The sequence below is a fragment of the Phascolarctos cinereus genome, unplaced genomic scaffold (assembly GCF_003287225.1).
Source record: "Phascolarctos cinereus isolate Bilbo 61053 unplaced genomic scaffold, phaCin_HiC Scaffold_2;HRSCAF=192, whole genome shotgun sequence".
NCBI lineage: Eukaryota > Metazoa > Chordata > Mammalia > Diprotodontia > Phascolarctidae > Phascolarctos > Phascolarctos cinereus.
This window is the reverse complement of record NW_027555625.1, coordinates 406,950,644-406,964,855: the sequence shown is the minus strand read 5'-3', so window position 1 is coordinate 406,964,855 and position 14,212 is coordinate 406,950,644.

The window sequence follows — 14,212 nt, the reverse complement described above, 5'->3', positions numbered from 1 at the left end:
TTGAACTTCAAAACCCAGTTGTGGTATGCCTGGCAAGTATGCTATCTCCAGTTGACCAATAGGGAAAATGAAACACTCCAAAGTGAAGTCACTTCTCCCAGGCTTATACTTAGCCAAGATGGGGTGCATTCCTGGGCTTTTCAGGATCCTTTGAAGATTTGGAAAGCATAGAATTCATAATATTTTTATTCCTCCCCCCATTAAAACTCCATAGTCTCTAATATTTTGTTGTTTCAATACAATCAAATACCTTGTTCCAATAGAATAAAAACTCCTTGAAGGTAGAGACTGTTTCGTTTCTGATCTTGTATCCTCGGTGGTGCCCAGCACAAGATATCACAGAATCACAGAATTTGAGTGTTGGAAGAGACCTCGGTCATCATCTAATAGAACCTACAACTGAGGGGAACTCTTCCTGTAACATCCCTAACAAGTCAATGTTCAGGCTCTGCTTGAAGACCTCCAAGGAGGGGAGGCCCACTACCTCCAGAAGAAGATCATTCCACTTGTGAACACTTGTGTTAGAAAGTTTTTCCTGGGGCAGCTAGGTGGCACAGTGGATAGAGCACCAGCCCTGAAGTCAGGAGTACCTGAGTTCAAATCCAGCCTCAGACCAAACACTTGACACTTACTAGCTGTGTGACCCTGGGCAAGTCACTTAACCCCAATTGCCTAAAAAAAAAAGGAAGGAAGTTTTCCCTGACATCTTTGCAACTTCTACACGTTGCTCCTGGTTCTGTTCTCTTTGGCCAAACAAATCAAAGATCTCAACATGGCAGCCCTTCACATATCTGAAGGCACTTATCATATCCCTTCTGTGTCTTCTCCAGACTAACCAAGCCCAATTCCTTCAACAAGTTACCTACCTTAATTATAGACAAAAATAAACAGCCCTTCCCTCAGAGAGCTTATATTCTCCATCAACAAGGCATTAATACATACTGGAGAATGAATCTAAGGTAGTTACTTTAAAAATGTTTGTTGAATTGCTGTTGTTTCACCTTAGAACATTAAATAAAGTAAGCAAACCTTTTGTATTTTTTTAAAATGAAAAAAGTATCTTATATTACCTAGTACATTTGACCCTGTGCTTCAGTTTTGCCATCTGGAAAATGGTCCCTGTACTCAGTCCACCTCACAGAATTACAGTAATAAGATAAATAGGGGTAATGATGGGATGAGGTTAGACTAGGATCAATTCATAGAAAACATTTTTTTCTATCACAACAGGTAAAAATCATTTTTACCAAATATTCCATTAAGAACATATATATTCAAGTCCCACAATGACCTAACTTGGTTAGTTAATGTCAGATATTAATACTACAAGAATATCTATCAGCACTTTGCCACTAGGAATATATGGTACTATAAAAATTAAATTAAATTAAATTAAAAAGACAAAAAAGGCAAGAAAAGAATGGAAGAAAAAAAAAGAAAAAAAGGACTAGGATTTAAGATCTAACGGAGGAGGGACCATTCCTTTTTCAGATCAGGAATCTTCAGGGCCCAGAAAGAAAAAGCCCATGCCCAATACACAGAGGTAGTAGCAGAGCTTGGACTCTAAGCAACTAGCTCCCCTGGTCACCACCCAGCAGTCCATCCCGCAGCCCTGGGACAGAGGCTCTTGCAGATCCTCAGCTGTTCTTGTAATTTGTAGTTTCTTTTCCAAAACTATGCTATGTCAAGAGCTTGCTATTTCATGAGTATGGGAACTTTTTTCCACTCTCTGTCAAAGCAGATCACAACCTGTCTGTAATTTACAGTCTCTGAGAACAGTATGAGGCTCAGGGAGTTTAAATGACTTCCCCAGGGTCATGTAGCTAATAAATGTCAATGGTGGCATTTGAACTCAGGTCTTCTTAACTCCAAGGAAGTACCACTACCTTTCACAAGTACATTAAAAAATGAAAATATTGAATGCACCAGCATACAACATATAATTACGCGTCACGTACAATGTCCCATAATAGGTAATAAGCAAATATGATTTTACATAGATCAATCAAAAATTTATTAAGTCTTCAAGCCGAGGCTGGGGGACCACTTATTTAATCGAAGATTTGTGTTGGAGGTAGGGGTTGGACTAAATGCCCTCCAAAGTCCCTTCCAGCTCTGAGAAACTATACCTCTCACTCCTCTTCCCTCTCCCAAGAGAAATTCATTACTTTCTCCTCTAACATGTCTGACTTGTGTTTGCATTCCAGTATCTCTGCTCCTCTCATCTGTGCCAACAACACTATCTCCCTTCGAGCCCCAGAGCCTGAGAAACCTCAGGACAGAGGATGCTGCTGACTCACAGTGGAGCCTACTGGCAGGCAATTCCCTGTTAAGCCCCTGCTGACAGAACAGACAGACCCCGGCTGCACTGACCGCTGGCAACCCCCTCCCAGGGAAATGGTCTGGCAACCACTCTGACCCACTCACAGGCAGCTTGGTTGACAGAGGTGAAAAGCCAAACCAGCTCTCTACAAAACCAAAGCCAGCCATTTGTCTTTTAAGTCCCCTCCACTTGCCTTTGGCACCCAGGTTTGTTTTGTAGACTTGAAGCTGGGTGACTGGGTTTTGAATCCCAACTCCAGCACTTACTAACTGCAACTACAGTTAAATTTCTTCTTAGACCCTGTTTGCTTCATTTGTTTAAAATGGCTATAACTAATTCTTGCAATGCAGACCTCATGAAGTTGTTAGAAGAGAAATGCTTTCGTCGATCTTAAACTTGTATTTTGGGTCCAAGATCTTATCAGGGCTGGTATTCCACTGATGCAGAAGACAAACCCTTCTAGACTTTCCCATTCATGTCTTTCCATAAAAAAATAGTTGAGGACCTAGAGGGCCAGTGAAGTTTGGGTTCAGTCAAAAGGCCGCACTTGAGTTCCTAGAGGGCCACAGGTAGCCTCTAGGCCCGCAGGTTCCCCACCACTGCTGGATTCTAACAATTAGAATCACTGCTGGGCTCAAAGTCATTCCCGACTCTTTACTTTCCTTCAGCTGACATATCCAACCAGTTGTCAGATTGTGTTGATTTTATCCCCATAACATATCTTGCGTTGATACCCTTCTCTCTACTCACATAGATACCACCCTAATTCTAACAACTTCATTGCCTTTAATCTGGATTATTGCAATACACTCTTCATTGGTCTTCCTTCCTCAGATTTCTCCTTCTCCATCATCCAGACAGCCATCAAAGTGATATTTCTAAAGCCATGTTACTCTCCTGCTCAGTTATTCAAATGGCTCCCTATTACTCTAGAATCAAATAGAAAATCCTCTATTTGACTTATAAAGCCCTTTACAACTTGGTTGCAGGAGATACAAATTCTCTTTCCAGCCTTATTACGCATGACTCTATTTGACACACTCTTCAATCCAGTCAAACTGGCCTTATAACAATTGTTGCTCCTTGCCCTCCATCTCTCATCTCCATGCCTTTGCCCAAGGTCCCAAGCTGGGATGCTCTTCCTTCTCATCTCCACCTTTTAGAATCTCATTTCATTCATGACTCAATTCAAACACCACCATGTACATGAGCCTACCTCCCTCCCCCAGTTGCTGATGCCTTCTCATTACCATGTGTTTTCTTAGTATATATGCTATAGTTACTTCTATGGGTATGTATTGTCTCCCCTGATAGGGTATAAATTCCTTAAAGGCAGGGACTGTTCAATTTTTGTCTTAGTATCCCCAGTATCTAACATAGTACCTGGGATATAGCATATGCTTAGATGCTTGTGGATTGATTGGTACCTCATAGATACTTAATAAATGCTATTTGAGTTTTATGGGCAGCTTGGTTGTGCAGTGGATAGAGTACCAGGCCTGGAGTCAGAAAGACTCATCTTTCTGAGTTCAAATCTGACCTCAGACACTTATATGCTATATGACCCTGGGCAAGTCACTTAACCCTTTTTACCTCAGTTTCCCCATTTGTAAAATGAGCTGGAGAAGGAAATGGCAAATCATCCCAGTATCTTTGCCAAGAAAACCCCAAGTGAAGTCACAAAGAGTTAGACACGACTGAACAACAACAAATTTGAGTTTTTGCAGTGTTATGGTCTTCAAAAGATGGGAGCAGAGGATTCAGTACCTCATTTCTGCTTAACCCAACACTGACCATTGACCAACGGCTTCCAAGGGAAAGGAAGCCCAAGAGCCCCAGCAACTGCACTCCCTGGAAGTCCATAGCTCTGATTTCTGGCTGCCATCATTAAGGGGAGTAACCCTCAGGGGAGGTGAGAATTGGCAACTTCTTCTGCAGGTGCTACAACAGTTCCTACCTCCTCCACGGCTACTAAGGACTCAGAAAATTCTTGGACTAAAGTCTTTGGTTAATGTCTGAACGTGAGAAATGTATATGGTTTTATTGATGGAAATAATACAAAGGAAGCTGCACCATCTATTTAGTGGCTATACTTTATAGCCCACATGTCTTTTCTAGTAGACTTGAAACCTTCGATGTGTGTTGTCTCCTCATAGAAAGTGAGCAGCAGAGAGCAGGGACTGTTTCCATTTTCTCTTTGTAGTCCCGTTCTAGGCATATACTAAGTACTTAATAAGTATTTTCTGTTCATTCATTCATCCTCCATCCATCCAGCCATCCATTCATCCAAGCACCCTGAAAAGCTTCCTGGAGGAGGAGAAAATAAATGGGGGCTGCTGAATGCACAGAGCAGCAGTTTGGTGGAAGAGCTGGAGTCCTTAACGGACAGGAAAAGGCTGAGAGCTAGGGAGAGATGCAGCTAAGAACAGGTCAGCACAAAGTTCTACAGCTTGAGAGCAGACAAATTCATCATGACAACTCTGACCCAAGGCAGTGAGGTGACTCTCCTCAGCAGAACCTCAGCATGGAAGAAGCCCAAGGTAGCAAAGAATTACAGTATAAAGAGAAAAATTCTGAGGAGTAGAAGAGATCAAGAATTTAGCAATAACCCCAGGGAGCTCAAACTTAACAAAAGAACACCGTGGCTAAAATTCAAGCTAGAGAGGACAAAGGGGCTGAATGGAAACCAGTCACCATATTTTTATGGAATACCTGATATGGGCAGGGTATTGATTGCTTTGTGTACTGTGGAGACACAAGAAAGTGGAACCAAAGGCAATGAAACTTTATAAATACTTGAAAGAAAACACAGAGCAAACATTGTGAGGTTTTTTGTGTGCTACTCCTTGTATTTTGTTAAATTCCATGATATACATACACACACACACATATACATACACATGTACATATATACATACACACATACATACCCCAAAATATGTTCCATTTTGTATAATACCAAAAGAAAAAAAATCTAGAAACTTGGGGAATGGCTCAACAAACTATGGTATATTAATGTCATGGATTACAAGGTGTCCCAAATTTCTTAGCTTTAGTAAGCTTAAAATGATGCTAAGACTTTTGGGAGACTGTGGGTTATTGTAGACAGAGAGAAGGTCAGCCTGAGTCCAAGCACTGCTTCCAGTATATCCTAGCTGTGTGACCATGGGCAAGAAACAAACTGTTAGGGCCCCAGACAACTATCCAAACCCAGCAGTAACAGAAGAATCGGATATCTGCATTGTATTCCTTACTGGGAGCTCCTCATGCTGATGAAGTCATAGGTCCAAGAATATAAGGATTCAGAGAAACATGGGGAACATGTATGAACTGATGCAGGATAAAGTAAGGAAAACTAACCAGGAAGACAAAATACATAATGATTACAGTTACGTAGATAAAAACAGCAGCAGTAAAAGGCAGCCCATCTCTGACTGACTGCAATGACCAATTGAAAACAGATGACGAAATGCACTTTCTTCCTCTTGCTTTCATGGACTATGGGAGTAGAATATTGCACGCCCTCTAAGATATGAGCATTTCATTGATACGTTTTGATTAACTGTTTTTCTTTGTTACAAGGGAGATTTCAGGGAGCATGTTTGCAAATGACTGGTGTATAAAGAAGGAACTAAACTTTTCAAAATGAAATAAAGTGTATAGTATAATATAATTATACTACAGCATAATATAATTATACTAATCAAAACGTAGATAGTTCAAATATAGAAAGAGTGTTGAAGACAACCTATGTTTAGCTTTATTTTTGGTTTATTGGCATTTATTGTAGATGTTGCATTGAGAGAAAGAATAACAAATACTTCTTTCAAAATAAAAAATACTTTGTGCTTCTTTGTTACTACTGAATGACTGAAGAAAGTCACGTAATCATTTTGACAGGATTTATTACAAATTTATGTCATCTTATCTCAATTTGGCCCTCACTGAGGTGTGGCAATCCTTTCATTTCTTATTGATTTACCCTCTGTCACACTCCCAGCAATGTATTTTGCTAACCTTTTCCCTCTTCAAGCCACTTAGGCCTCTCCCTCTAGCCTCCCCTACTTCATTGACAAAATAAAGACCATCCTTAGCTTTTTCCTCTCCCTTAATCTGCACCTCAAACATTCTCTATAAAGCTTTCATTTTCTCCTTATTCACTCCCATCTGATAAAGAGATGGCTCTTCTCGCCAAAGCTAACATCTCCCCTTATGTCCTTGGCTACCTTCTGTATCCTCCAGGACCTTACCTCTTCAATCATTTTCTCATTTCCAATCCTCTTTATTTACTGGGTCTTTCCCTACTACTTACAAACTCTGCCCCATCCTTACAAAGCCTTCCCTTGACCCTTGTACCCCCTCAAGCTATTGAGCTCTGGATCTCCTCCCTTTCTCAGTCCAGTTCCTGGAAGAAGCTATCTATACTTGTTACCCACACTTCTCACCCCCTTGCCATCTGGCTTCCAATCCTACCACTCAAATGAAACTGCTATCTTTAAGATTACCAATTATTTCTTCATTGCTAAACCTGATGACTTTTCCCCAGTCTTCTTCCTTCTTGACCTTTGTGCAGCTTCTGGCACTGTTGATCAGCCCTCCTAATGAATACTGTACTCCGCAGTCGAACCGAACCAGCCTTCTTGCTGTTCCTCAAACATGGCCCTCCATCTCCTGCTCCATGTCTTTGCACAGGCTGCCTTCCATGCCTGGAAAGCATTTCCTCCTCATCTGTGCTCCAAGAATCTCTGGTTTCCTTCAAAGCTCTGCTAAATCACCACCTTCTACATGAAGCTTTACCTTTGTTATTTTGTGTGTATATTTATGTGTACATATACATTATACATGTATGCATTGTGTGCCTATACATACGCACATATGTACATATATAGATGTGTCTATGTATATGTACTCCTTGAGGGACTATTTCATTTTTGTCTTTGGATCCCCAGTATCTAGTACCTGGTGCCTGGCACTTAATAAGCACTGAATAAATTCTTGTTGATCGAGTGATTGATGACCTCTCCCGATCTGACATTCACAGCACTGTTTCTCTCCTGGCTGTCCTCTGACTTATCGGACACATCCTTCTCAGTCTCCTTTGCTGGGTTCACCATCCATGTCCTGATCTCCTAAGCAGGAGTGTCTCCCAAGGCGCTGTCTTCAGCAATCTTCTCCTACTTTCTCTTGATGATCTTTATCAGCTCCCATTAGTTTAATGATAATTTTTATGCAGATTGCTTTCAGATCTATATATCTAGCACAAATCTCACCTGAAGCCTAGCCCCACATCACCATCACTGCCTGCTGAACATCTCGACTCAAATGTCCCAGATGCCTCATTGGTATCTCAAATTAAATATATCAAAAATGGAACTTACTATCCTCTCCCCGAAAGCCCCCTTTCCTCCAGACTTCCCTGTTGCTATTGTGGGCATCACTATCCTTCCAGACACCCACGTGTGCAGCTTCAGAGACCTTTCTAATTCTTCACCCACTTTCAGTGTCCACAACGATCAGATGCCAACTCTTGTCAATTCTATGCCCTAGGATCTCTCCCTTTGGTTACTTTCTCTAACTGGCCGACGCTCTAGTTCAGGTTCTCATCACCTCTCTCCTGTACAACTCCAATAGCTTCCTGATTGGTCTAATCATTTCCAGTCTCCATTGCAGCCCATCCTCCACGCAGCTGCCAAAGTAAAGCATAAGTCTGATTGTCTCACCTCCTTCGTTGGCTCCTTACGACCTTCAGGATAAAAGATAAACATTGACTTTCAAAGTCTTTCTTGGTCTGGCTCTGAGCTATCTTTTAAGACTCCACCTCCTCTACATTCTGGCCAAATTCATTCACTTGTTGTTTCCTGTTTTCTGTCTTTATGCCTTTACATAAGCTATCCACTGGCTCCACAGACTCCTTCAAGGCTCAGCTCAGATGCTACCACCTGAATGAGACCTTTCCTGGTTCCCCTCAGAGTTAGTGTTCTTTCTTATTTGAACCTGTATTTCATTTACTCATCTGTGTAGATGTTGTATCATGTCTTAAATACAATGTTAGCTTCTCATGGAGTGATATTCGCTTTCATTTTGTCTTTGTAGCCTCAACACTTGGCACAGTGACTTATATATAATTATCGTTTGACAAATGCCTGTTGATCAGAATTAATGTTGACTAGGAGCTTTGAGCCTTCACTGTTATTAATCTGGCAGTAAATCAGCCAATAAGCATTTTTAATTGCCTACTATGTACAATATGGGACTTAGGATCTAGAACTGGTAGGAACCTTAGAGATCATCTAATCCATCCCCAACTCCCCAACCAACACTGCTCTTTTCATTATCTTCTATATGAAAAAGCCGAGACTCTGAGGCCTGCCTTCACATAAGTTGAAGGAACTACCTCCTGTAAGCAGAGGCTCGATAACCAGCTAGCAAGTAGTTTCCAGTGGAATTCCTTTAGGCTATTGGCTAGACTAGATGGTTGCTGGAGTCCCTATCAACTCTCAATTCTGTGGGTCTGTTTCTGTGATCCTTTGATCTTGTGAAATAAAGAGCCAGGATTTGGAAGCAGTTTTTTTGCTCTCGTCCACTATACACTGACTTGTTACAGTATAAATATCTGTCAATCAATGAAAATATCAAGCTCCTTCTATATAATAGGCACTATGCTAAGCACTAGGAGTACAAAGATAAAAGAATAGTTCCTGCCCTTGAGGAGCTTACAATCTAATGAGAAACAACTTGAAGATAGGTGTGTATACATACATATGTATTTGTATATATGAGTAAACACATATACGCACATATATAATTATTTGCAAGTAATCTCTCTTGTTAGAATGTAAATTCCTTGAGGGCAGCGGCTATATACACACACACCTACATATATCACATATAAGCACATATGATAATGCACACATACATGTATATGCACAAGATGGAGGAAGCTATATGGTACAGTGGATGAATTCAGAAGACTTATTTTCCTGAGTTCAGAACTGGCTTCAGACACATACTAGCTGTGTGACCCTGGGTAACTCATTTAATCCTGTTTGCCTCAGTTTCCTCATCTGTAAAATAAGCCAGAGAAGAAAATGGCAAACCATTCCAGTATCTTTGCCAAGAAAACCTCTAATGAGGTCACAGAGAGTCAGACACAACTGAAAATGACTATACAACAACAAATACACACAGTGGGTATGCACAAATACATGTATATGTGTATATGTATGTATACATATATCTATATTTATAACCATCTACCTACCTTTATGTATATGAGTTGTCCCAAAAATCTTGTGCAGTTTTTAGCTTTAAAACTTAAAATACTCTGTTGTATGTGTGTGTGTGTTTCTGTTTATCTGTCTCTGTCTCTCTCTTTCTCCAGATACATACAAAGTGGACACAAGAAGTATGGATATTACCGGTAGTGAAAAGTGTTCCCATTTCAGAGTTAAAGACAGGGTTGATTAGGAGAGCCTTGATCAGACTGAGGAAATTCCCAATCCACTTGATGAAATTACATGATATGAACTATTGTTATCTCCTAACTAAAACTAAAGAATCTTCTAGTGAAACTGATGTGAGCATAAGGAGGCAGTTATGACAGAGGGGAGGAGTGGGTATTGATCAGGGGCTCCCCAATCAAGACCCATTCTTCCATTGAAAGAAAAAATAATTGGTGTCTCTTTTGGCATTAATCCATGTGTTCTGTGTGACTGCCTACTTTATTTATCTCTAGTACTAGCTCTGCCAACAAGACAGGGTTCCTATATTTGGAGAGCTGAGCCATAGGCCAAAAAAGGGTAACCAAGGTATACAGTTAGTATGGTATCCACTATAAGTGCTACTGTATGTCAGAAGAAGAGACTGCTGGGGGATACGAGTCAGGGTTAGAAAGTCATCATGGGTAGGTGAGACTTGAAAAAACAAGAATGTTCCCTCCATGGGGGCCCCAAGGAAGGGTGAAAATCATCACCACCTCTTAAGAAAGCTATAGGGATTTTCAGCCTTGCTGAATGAAGACAACTTGCCAACAGCAGCATCTTTTTCCTGGTAAAGATACATGCTTTGTATTTGTGTACAAAGGCTCTGTGACGGACGTGCCTTTTGTAAACCTCAAAAATGGAAACATACATACATTTTCTATTTTGGGTCTGAATTGTGGGCATCAACCCAGGAGCTTCTAACATGTTCTAATTGTTTCATCAACCTAATAGGAGAGCAATTATCAGAGCCAAGATACAAATTTAACTCCAGACACTTATTTGAGAACTTGCAGATTTGAGACTTATGGCATCATTTTAGAGAAACATGAGATTTTCTAGATGAAGGGGAAGCTCCTGTTTTGTTCAAGTCCCAAAGGCTTTAGCAACTGCTAAAGACATGAATAATGCTATCTGGAATTCATATGAGATGGCTAACATCCATCAATAGTCAACAAATCAGTAGATTGTCCTTCTGTTGACCCATCTGTTGTCAACCTGATGATTTTTTATTTAGCCAACCTCATTAGCAGCTCTTAATACATTACAGTGACATTTAAAAATAATAATTCCAGTTCTATTACATTTTCAAGTTTAAAAGTGCTTTCTTCACAGCAGCCCATGAATTAGGTAGTACAATTTAACAAGTAGGTCTGGCAATGAAAGATTAAGCACATCTTGTCACTTTTCTATTATTATACGTGTACAACAATAACCTACTCCCAATGGGACAAATTCTTATGGTGGGTATTGACTTAAGCAGTTCAGACAGGTTGAATCACAATCTCAGGATTAAAAATCATTTCACAGGTCATCTGGTTAAGCCCATCTATGGACAAGAATCCTCTGCACAACAACCCCAGGAAATGGTCATCTCAGCCTTCACAATGATAAAGAATTCACCACCCACCAAATATAGACCATTTCACTTTTGGAAAGCTTTTGCAAGTAATTACCCAAGTTGTATGTATCACATATGTATGCATGTGTACAGATACAAACATTATATGTAAACATGTGTAATACGTGCACATTACATATAATATACACATCACATATAATAGACACATTCAGCACACACACACACATACGTATAATAAATACATTGCCTCTCTCACTTAACCACATTGGCCACAGACAGCCTCAGCATAGGCACAAATGTCATTGTGTTCCCCCACATTGTGTTTTACCTGTTGGCTTTTAATCTTTGTGTCTCAACTGCGTTGTCTCCATCATGATAGTAACAGCATAACCAAATACTGTTTCAAGTACTAATGAAGCAAATGGTGAGAATGGCAGTCAGGTAAAGAAATAAAACTTAAAATGAGAATAGAAATGTTAACACTGGCAAAATTTATTAATGGATGGATACATGTGTGTGTTTATACATCTACACACATAGACATATATATTTATGCATGCATACATACATATATTCTTATCTATGAATAACATTATTTTACTCAGAGATACTGCAAGTTTTCTATGTGGCATTGCTACTTAGAAAATAAAATTTTCTCTGAATATCAATCTACAATCTGGGAATGGGGGAAAAGTGTGTCCTGCTTGTGGTGACAAGGTCAAGTCTCCTTCTGGAGAACTCTTTCTGGTGATGCTTCCTTCTAGCCAAGAGAAATCACAGCATTTATTTTAAGTCGAAACATTCTTATATTTAAGCTTGTCATCAGGATGAAGTTTGTTTATTACATTCCATAATTATGATGAATCTATTTTAAATAAAAAAAGATTCAAAATGTGGGACAGCTGCAAAAAAATATGGTGTCAATCAATGTAAATTGGCACACATCTGGAGCTAGCACTTGGGTGGGAATAACTTGTTTTGCATTTTTATGACCAGATGCATATAGATTAGATGTACCTTATAAACCTCACCCATACAACTGTCAAGGCTAATCAGGTTTAATAGGATGTGACAGTTTCTCCACAAATCCTTACAGAGCACGGGCCAAGAATTTCCTCCCTATCACAGATCCTGTGTGAGCTTTCTAATGCAGTGGGGTCTGTCAAAGACAATGCCAAATCCAGTGCTCACTCTGGAATGGCTTTCCATTAGAGCTAAGCTAGTGCTAGAAAGGTTTGCATTCTCTCCTGGGGGCATGATGCCTGGAAGAATCCAGACTGACAGCAAATGAGAGCTAGAGCTTGCTAACAATAGCTAGGCTGGAATGCGGACATCAAGATTCAGGGGTTTCTCTTCCTGTACCAGCTCCTGCTGTGGACTGACCTCTAGCAAGAGGGATCCTGCTCTCTTTCCTGAGATGATGTATACCAAGTTGGGCTTGGGAAATACTGAAATAAAAGTGAATCACATTATAAGACAGTAAGGGTCAAAGTCTTTAAAAGGACATCTCTACAGGAGTGTCTGGCCCCTGATAGAAATCTCCCGGGGTCCCCTGTGGAATAGGCATTCTTTTCAGAACAAACCTCCTGCGCAATCCATCTCATTCACAGGTATTTGCTTCTTTCAAGCTCTTAGTGGGCCCAGGACAACGAACAGGCAAAAAAACTTGCAAATTACAATTGTGCCTTTACTAATTCTTTTTTTAACATCACTCTTGCTCTAAAGAAACTTTCTCCTCTTCTTTCCTATTTGTACTGGCTAAGGAACAGTTTTATAAGGAATTCACTAGTCATGGAAACATCATTCTCATACTCAGGTAACAATAATTATTGTTATTATTATTTCTCCATTAAAGCCTACACCCAATGCTTCATTGTAGTGTATGGATGACCTTAGGCTCTTGAAACTTAACGGCAGTTGAGTGAAAACTTTGATAGATCTTCCCGAGCTGGAAAGCTTATAGATTTCAAACACACCCTGGAATGGATTGTGTCTCTGAGGTCCCAGAACCAGACTTGCTAATTTTAGAGAGGCTTGTCACCAAATGGTCCACAGAACGATTCATGAAAAGCAGACTGCCATACTGAATAGAGGGCCAGTGGGAGTCAAGAAAACTTGCTTCTAACACACACTAGCTGTGTAACCACAGCAAACTGCTGAACCTTTCAGTGCCATGCAGCTGGTCTGCATTGATGGAGGCAGTTATCACACCAAGAGTTCCCTAAACTGATGTAGTCACAGGCTGATGGGGCTGGAAATAAGCAATTCAACAAAGACTTTCTCCTAAGGTCTCAAACTTTATCATTGAAGGAGGAGGAATGAGAAGAGCTGACATGGGCATAGTGTTTGAAGATTTGCAAAGTGCTTTTCCTACCTATATTATCTCTTTTAAGCCTTGCCAGAAGCCAGTGAAGGGGTTGCTAAGCACTACAGTTTTATTAGGCACACATATACACTAGTTATAAATATATATGTATGTAAGTTATATATGTTATTATTATATATTATTTTAATATTTATTATATATCATTGTATGTATACACAATTGTGTATATTGTGTATATATCATTATGTATATGCATACATATATGTGTATGTATGTGTGTGTCTATACATACACGCACACACACACACACACACATATATATATTTATATGAACACACACACATATATAAAAGATGTAAAATTCAATGACTTCTCCAGCATCACACTGCCAATGTCAGGGGTGGGATTTGAACTTTGGTTTTCTTGACTCCATGTCTATATGTTGCAGAGAAGGGCCATCTAGGTGATATGATAGATAGAGTTCTGGGTCTGGAGTTAGGATGACCTGAGTTCAAATTCAGCCTCATACACTGGCTATCTGCTGTGAGCAAGGAATGCTTAACCTCTTTTCCCCCTCAGTTTTCTCATCTGTAAAATGGGAATAATAACTGCAACTACTTCCCAAGGTTATTGTGAGGATCAAATGAAATAATAATTGTAAAGCACTTAGCACAGTGCTTTGCACATAGTAAACACTACAAAAAGTTAGCTATTAATATGAT